A 7,621-nucleotide genomic window follows, 5' to 3' on the forward strand; every position below is an offset into this window, starting at 1 on the left:
AAATGTTTCAGACTCTTGTTTCATTAAGTAGATATACCCATATCTGCTCAAATCATCTGTGAAGGTCAGAAAATAATGATACCTGCTACGAGCCTCAATATTCATCGGGCCACATACATCTGTATGTATGATTTCCAACAAATCTGTTGCTCTCTCCATAGTACCGGAGAACGGCGTTTTAGTCATCTTGCCCATGAGGCACGGTTCACAAGCATCAAGTGATTCATAATCAAGTGATTCCAAAATCCCATCAGTATGGAGTTTCTTCATGCGCTTTACACCAATATGACCTAAACGGCAGTGCCACAAATAAGTTGCACTATCATTATTAACTTTGCATCTTTTGGCTTCAATATTATGATTATGTGTATCACTACGATTGAGATCCAACAAACCATTTTCGTTGGTGTGTATGACCATAGAAGGTTTTATTCATGTAAACAGAACAACAATTGTTCTCTAATTTAAATGAATAACCGTATTGCAATAAACATGATCAAATCATATTCATGCTCAACGCAAACACCAAATAACACTTATTTAGTTTCAACACTAATCCCGAAAGTACAGGGAGTGTGTGATGATGATCATATCAATCTTGGAACTACTTCCAACATACATCGTCACCTCATCTTTTACTAGTCTCTGTTTATTCTGCAACTTCCGTTTCGAGTTACTACTCTTTAGCAACTGAACCAGTATCAATTACCGAGGGGTTGCTATAAACACTAGTAAAGTACACATCAATAGTCTGTATATCAAATATACCTTTGTTCACTTTGCCATCCTTCTTATCCACCAAATAGTTGGGGTAGTTCCGCTTCCAGTGACCAGTCCTTTTGCAGTGGAAGCACTTAGTCTCAGGCTTAGGACCAGACTTAGGCTTCTTCACTTGAGCAGCAACTTGCTTGCCGTTCTTTTTGAAGTTCCCCTTCTTCCCTTTGCCCTTTTCTTGAAACTAGTGGTCTCGTCAACCATCAACACTTGATGTTTTTCTTGATTTCTACCTTCGTCGATTTCAGCATCACGAAGAGCTCAGGAATTACTTTCGTCATCCCTTGCATACTATAGTTCATCACGAAGTTCTACTAACTTGGTGATGGTGACTAGAGAATTCTGTCAATCACTATTTTATCTGGAAGATAAACTCCCACTTGATTCAAGCGATTGTAGTACCCAGACAATCTGAGCACATGATCACTAGTTGAGCGATTCTCCTCCATCTTTTAGCTATAGAACTTGTTGGAGACTTCATATCTCTCAACTCGGGTACTTGCTTGAAATATTGACTTCAACTCCTAGAACATCTCATATGGTCCATGACGTTCAAAACGTCTTTGAAGTCCCGATTCTAAGCCGTTAAGCATGGTGCACTAAACTATCAAGTAGTCATCATATTGAGCTAGCCAAACGTTCATAACGTCTGCATCTGCTCCTGCAATTGGTCTGTCACCTAGCGGTGCATCAAGGACATAATTTTTCTGTGCAGCAATGAGGATAATCCTCAGATCACGGATCCAATCCGCATCTTTGCTATTAACATCTTTCAACATAATTTTTCTCGAGGAACATATCAAAAATAAACACAGGGAAGCAACAACGCGAGCTATTGATCTACAACATAATTTGCAAAATACTATCAGGACTAAGTTCATGATAAATTTAAGTTCAATTAATCATATTACTTAAGAACTCCCACTTAGATAGACATCCCTCTAATCCTCTAAATGATCACGTGATCCATATCAACTAAACCATGTCTGATCATCACGTGAGATGGAGTAGTTTCAATGGTGAACCTCACTATGTTGATCATATCTACTATATGATTCACGCTCGACCTTTCGGTCTCCGTGTTCCGAGGCCATATCTGTTATATGCTAGGCTCGTCAAGTTTAACCTGAGTATTCCGCGTGTGCAACTGTTTTGCACCCGTTGTATTTGAACGTAGAGCCTATCACACCCGATCATCACGTGGTGTCTCAGCACGAAGAACTTTCGCAACGGTGCATACTCAGGGAGAACACTTATACTTTGATAATTTAGTGAAGGATCATCTCATAATGCTACCGTCAAACAAAGCAAGATAAGATGCATAAAGGATTAACATCACATGCAATCAATATAAGTGATATGATATGGCCATCATCATCTTGTGCTTGTGATCTCCATCTCCGAAGCACCGTGCTTGTGATCTCCATCTACAAAACACCGTCATGATCACCATCGTTACCGGCGCGACACCTTGATCTCCATCGTAGTATTGTTGTCTTCTCGCCAACTTATTGCTTTTACTACTATCGCTACCACTTAGTGATAAAATAAAACTATTACATGGCGATTGCATTTCATACAATAAAGCGACAACCATATGGCTCCTGCCAGTTGCCGATAACTCGGTTACAAAACATGACCATCTCATACAACAAATTATATCACATCACAACATGCCCTGCAAAAACAAGTTAGACGTCCTCTACTTTGTTGTTGCAAGTTTTACGTGGCTGCTACGGGCTTAGCAAGAACCGTTCTTACCTACGCATCAAAACCACAACGATAGTTTGTCAAGTTGGTGCTGTTTTAACCTTCGCAAGGACCGGGCGTAGCCACACTCGGTTCAACTAAAGTGAGAGAGACAGACACCCGCTAGTCACCTTTAAGCAACGAGTGCTCGCAACGGAGAAACCATTCTCGCGTAAGCGTACGCGTAATGTCGGTCCGGGCCGCTTCATCTCACAATACCGCTGAACCAAAGTATGACATGCTGGTAAGCAGTATGACTTATATCGCCCACAACTCACTTGTGTTCTACTCGTGCATAGCATCAACGCATAAAACCAGGCTCGGATGCCACTGTTGGGAACGTAGTAATTTCAAAAAAATTCCTACGCACACGCAAGATCATGGTGATGCATAGCAACGAGAGGGAAGAGTGTTGTCCACGTACCCTCGTAGACCGACAGCGGAAGCGTTATCACAACGCGGTTGATGTAGTCGTACGTCTTCACGATCCGACCGATCAAGTACCGAACGCACGGCACCTCCGAGTTCTACACACGTTCAGCTCGATGACGTCCCTCGAACTCCGATCCAGCCGAGTGTTGAGGGAGAGTTTCGTCAGCACGACGGCGTGGTGACGATGATGATGTTCCACCGACGCAGGGCTATGCCTAAGCTCCGCAAGGGTATTCTTGAGGTGTAATATGGTGGAGGGGGGCACCGCACACGGCTAAGAGATCTCAAGGATCAATTGTTGTGTCTATGGGGTGCCCCCTGCCCCCGTATATAAAGGAGCAAGGGAGGAGGAGGCCGGCCCTAGGAGGGGGCGCACCAAGTGTGGAGTCCTACTAGGACTCCCTAGTCCTAGTAGGATTCCACCTCCCATATGGAATAGGAAAAGAGGAAGGGAAAAAGAGAAGGAAGGAAGGGGGCGCCCCCCTTCCCTAGTCCAATTCGGACCAGACCAAGGGGAGGGGTGCGGCCACCCTTGAGGGCCTTTTCCTTCTTTCCCGCATGGCCCAATAAGGCCCAATACGCATTCCCGTAACTCTCCGGTACTCCGAAAAATACCCGAATCACTCGGAACCTTTCCGAAGTCCGAATATAGTCGTCCAATATATTGATCTTTACGTCTCGACCATTTCGAGACTCCTCGTCATGTCCCCGATCTCATCCGGGACTCCGAACTCCTTCGGTACATCAAAACTCAATAAAACTGTCATCGTAACGTTAAGCGTGCGGACCCTACGGGTTCGAGAACTATGTAGACATGACCGAGACACGTCTCCGGTCAATAACGAATAGCGGGACCTGGATGCCCATATTGGCTCCCACATATTCTACGAAGATCTTTATCGGTCAGACCGCATAACAACATACGTTGTTCCCTTTGTCACCGGTATGTTATTTGCCCGAGATTTGATCGTCGGTATCTCGATACCTAGTTCAATCTTGCTACCGGCAAGTCTCTTTACTCGTTCCGTAACACATCATCCCGCAACTAACTCATTAGTCACAATGCTTGCAAGGCTTATAGTGATGTGCATTACCGAGTGGGCCCAGAGATACCTCTCCGACAATCGGAGTGACAAATCCTAATCTCGAAATACGCCAACCCAACAAGTACCTTTGGAGACACCTGTAGAGCACCTTTATAATCACCCATTTACGTTGTGACGTTTGGTAGCACACAAAGTGTTCCTCCGGTAAACGGGAGTTGCATAATCTCATAGTCATAGGAACATGTATAAGTCATGAAGAAAGCAATAGCAACATACTAAACGATCGAGTGCTAAGCTAACGGAATGGGTCAAGTCAATCACGTCATTCTCCTAATGAGGTGATCTCATTAATCAAATGACAACTTATGTCTATGGCTAGGAAACATAACCATCTATGATTAACAAGCTAGTCAAGTAGAGGCATACTAGTGACACTTTGTTTGTTTATGTATTCACACATGTATTATGTTTCCGGTTAATACAATTCTAGCATGAATAATAAACATTTATCATGATATAAGGAAATAAATAATAACTTTATTATTGCCTCTAGGGCATATTTCCTTCAGCAGCTATGAGGATGATCCTCAGGTTCCGGACCCAGTCCGTATAGTTGCTACCATCATCTTTCAGCTTGGTTTTATCTAGGAATGCGTTGAAGTTGAGGGCAACATTAGCGTGGGCCATTTGATCTACAAGACATATTGTAAAGATTTTAGACTAAGTTCATGATAATTAAGTTCATCTAATCAAATTATTCAATGAACTCCCACTCAGATAGACATCCCTCTAGTCATCTAAGTGAAACATGATCCGAGTCAACTAGGCCGTGTCCGATCATCACGTGAGACGGACTAGTCAACATCGGTGAACATCTTCATGTTGATCGTATCTTCTATACGACTCATGCTCGACCTTTCGGTCTTCCGTGTTCCGAGGCCATGTCTGTACATGCTAGGCTCGTCAAGTCAACCTAAGTGTATTGCATGTGTAAATCTGGCTTACACCCGTTGTATTCGAACGTTAGAATCTATCACACCCGATCATCACGTGGTGCTTCGAAACAACGAACCTTCGCAATGGTGCACAGTTAGGGGGAACACTTTCTTGAAATTATTGCGAGGGATCATCTTATTTAAGCTACCGTCGTTCTAAGCAAATAAGATGTAAAACATGATAAACATCACATGCAATCAAATAGCGACATGATATGGCCAATATCATTTTGCTCCTTTTGATCTCCATCTTCGGGGTGCCATGATCATCGTCGTCACCGGCATGACACCATGATCTCCATCATCATGATCTCCATCATCATGTCTTCATGAAGTTGTCTTGTCATTTATTACTTCTACTACTATGGCTAACGGTTTAGCAATAAAGTAAATTAATTACATGACGTTATATGTTGACACGCAGGTCATAAATAAATTAATACAACTCCTATGGCTCCTGCCGGTTGTCATACTCATCGACATGCAAGTCGTGATTCCTATTACAAGAACATGATCAATCTCATACATCACATCTGTCATTCATCACATCCTTTTTGGCCATATCACATCACACGGCATATGCTGCAAAAACAAGTTAGACGTCCTCTAATTGTTGTTGCAAATTTTTACGTGGCTGCTATAGGTTTCTTAGCAAGAACGTTTCTTACCTACGCCAAAACCACAACGTGATATGCCAATTTCTATTTACCCTTCATAAGGAAACTTTTCATCGAATCCGATCCGACTAAAGTGGGAGAGACACACACCCGCTAGCCACCTTATGCAACTAGTGCATGCCAGTCGGTGGAACCTGTCTCACGTAAGCGTACGTGTAAGGTTGGTCCGGGCCGCTTCATCCCACGATGCCGCCGAATCAAGATAAGACTAGTAACGGCAAGTAAATTGACAATATCGACGCCCACAACTGCTTTGTGTTCTACTCGTGCATAGAAACTATGCATAGACCTAGCTCATGATGCCACTGTTGGGGATCGTAGCAGAAATTAAAAAAATTCTACGCGTCACCAAGATCAATCTATGGAGTCATCTAGCAACGAGAGAGAGGAGTGCATCTACATACCCTTGTAGATCGCAAGCGGAAGTGTTCAAGAGAACGGGGTTGATGGAGTCGTACTCGTCGTGATCCAAATCACCGATGATCCTAGCGCCGAACGGACGGCACCTCCGCGTTCAACACACGTACGGTTGGGAAGACGTCTCCTCCTTCTTGATCCAGCAAGGGGGAGGGAGAGGTTGATGGAGATCCAGCAGCACGACGGCGTGGTGGTGGAAGCAGCGGGGATCTCGGCAGGGCTTCACCAAGCTCAGCGAGAGGGAGAGGTGTCACGGGAGGGAGAGGGAGGCGCCAGGGCTTAGGGTGCGGCTGCCCTCCCTCCCCTCCACTATATATAGGGGCCCTGGGGGGCGCCGGCCCCTGGAGATCCCATCTCAAGGGGGGGCGGCGGCCAAGGGGGGGGACTTGCCCCCCAAGTCAAGTGGGGCGCCCCCCACCCCTACGGTTTCCAACCCTAGGCGCAGGGGAGGCCCAAGGGGGGCGCACCAGCCCACCAGGGGCTGGTTCCCTTCCCCATTTCAGCCCATGGGGCCCTCCGGGATAGGTGGCCCGACCCGGTAGACCCCCGGTACCCTTCCGGTGGTCCCGGTACAATACCGGTGACCCCGAAACTTTCCCGGTGGCCGAAACTGGACTTCCTATATATAATTCTTCACCTTCGGACCATTCCGGAACTCCTCGTGACGTCCGGGATCTCATCTGGGACTCTGAACAACTTTCGGATTTCCGCATACTAATATCTCTACAACCCTAGCGTCACCGAACCTTAAGTGTGTAGACCCTACGGGTTCGGGAGACATGCAGACATGACCGAGAAGACTCTCCGGTCAATAACCAACAGCGGGATCTGGATACCCATGTTGGCTCCCACATGTTCCACGATGATCTCATCGGATGAACAACGATGTCGAGGATTCAATCAATCCCGTATACAATTCCCTTTGTCAATCGGTACGTTACTTGCCCGAGATTCGATCGTCGGTATCCCAATACCACATTCAATCTCGTTACCGGCAAGTCACTTTACTCGTACCGTAATGCATGATCCCGTGACCAACCACTTGGTCACTTTGAGCTCATTATGATGATGCATTACCGAGTGGGCCCAGAGATGCCTCTCCGTCATACGGAGTGACAAATCCCAGTCTCGATCCGTGTCAACCCAACAGACACTTTCAGAGATACCTGTAGTGCACCTTTATAGTCACCCAGTTACGTTGTGACATTTGGTACACCCAAAGCACTCCTATGGCATCCGGGAGTTATACGATCTCATGGTCTAAGGAAATGATACTTGACATTGGAAAAGCTCTAGCAAACGAACTACACGATATTGTGCTATGCTTAGGATTGGGTCTTGTCCATCACATCATTCTCCTAATGATGTGTCCTATTATCAATGACATCCAATGTCCATAGTCAGGAAACCATGACTATCTGTTGATCAACGAGCTAGTCAACTAGAGGCTCACTAGGGACATGTTGTGGTCTATGTATTCACACATGTATTATGATTTCCAGATAACACAATTATAGCATGAACAATAGAC

This window comes from Aegilops tauschii, chromosome 5, assembly GCF_002575655.3.
Source record: "Aegilops tauschii subsp. strangulata cultivar AL8/78 chromosome 5, Aet v6.0, whole genome shotgun sequence".
NCBI classification, from domain to species: domain Eukaryota; kingdom Viridiplantae; phylum Streptophyta; class Magnoliopsida; order Poales; family Poaceae; genus Aegilops; species Aegilops tauschii.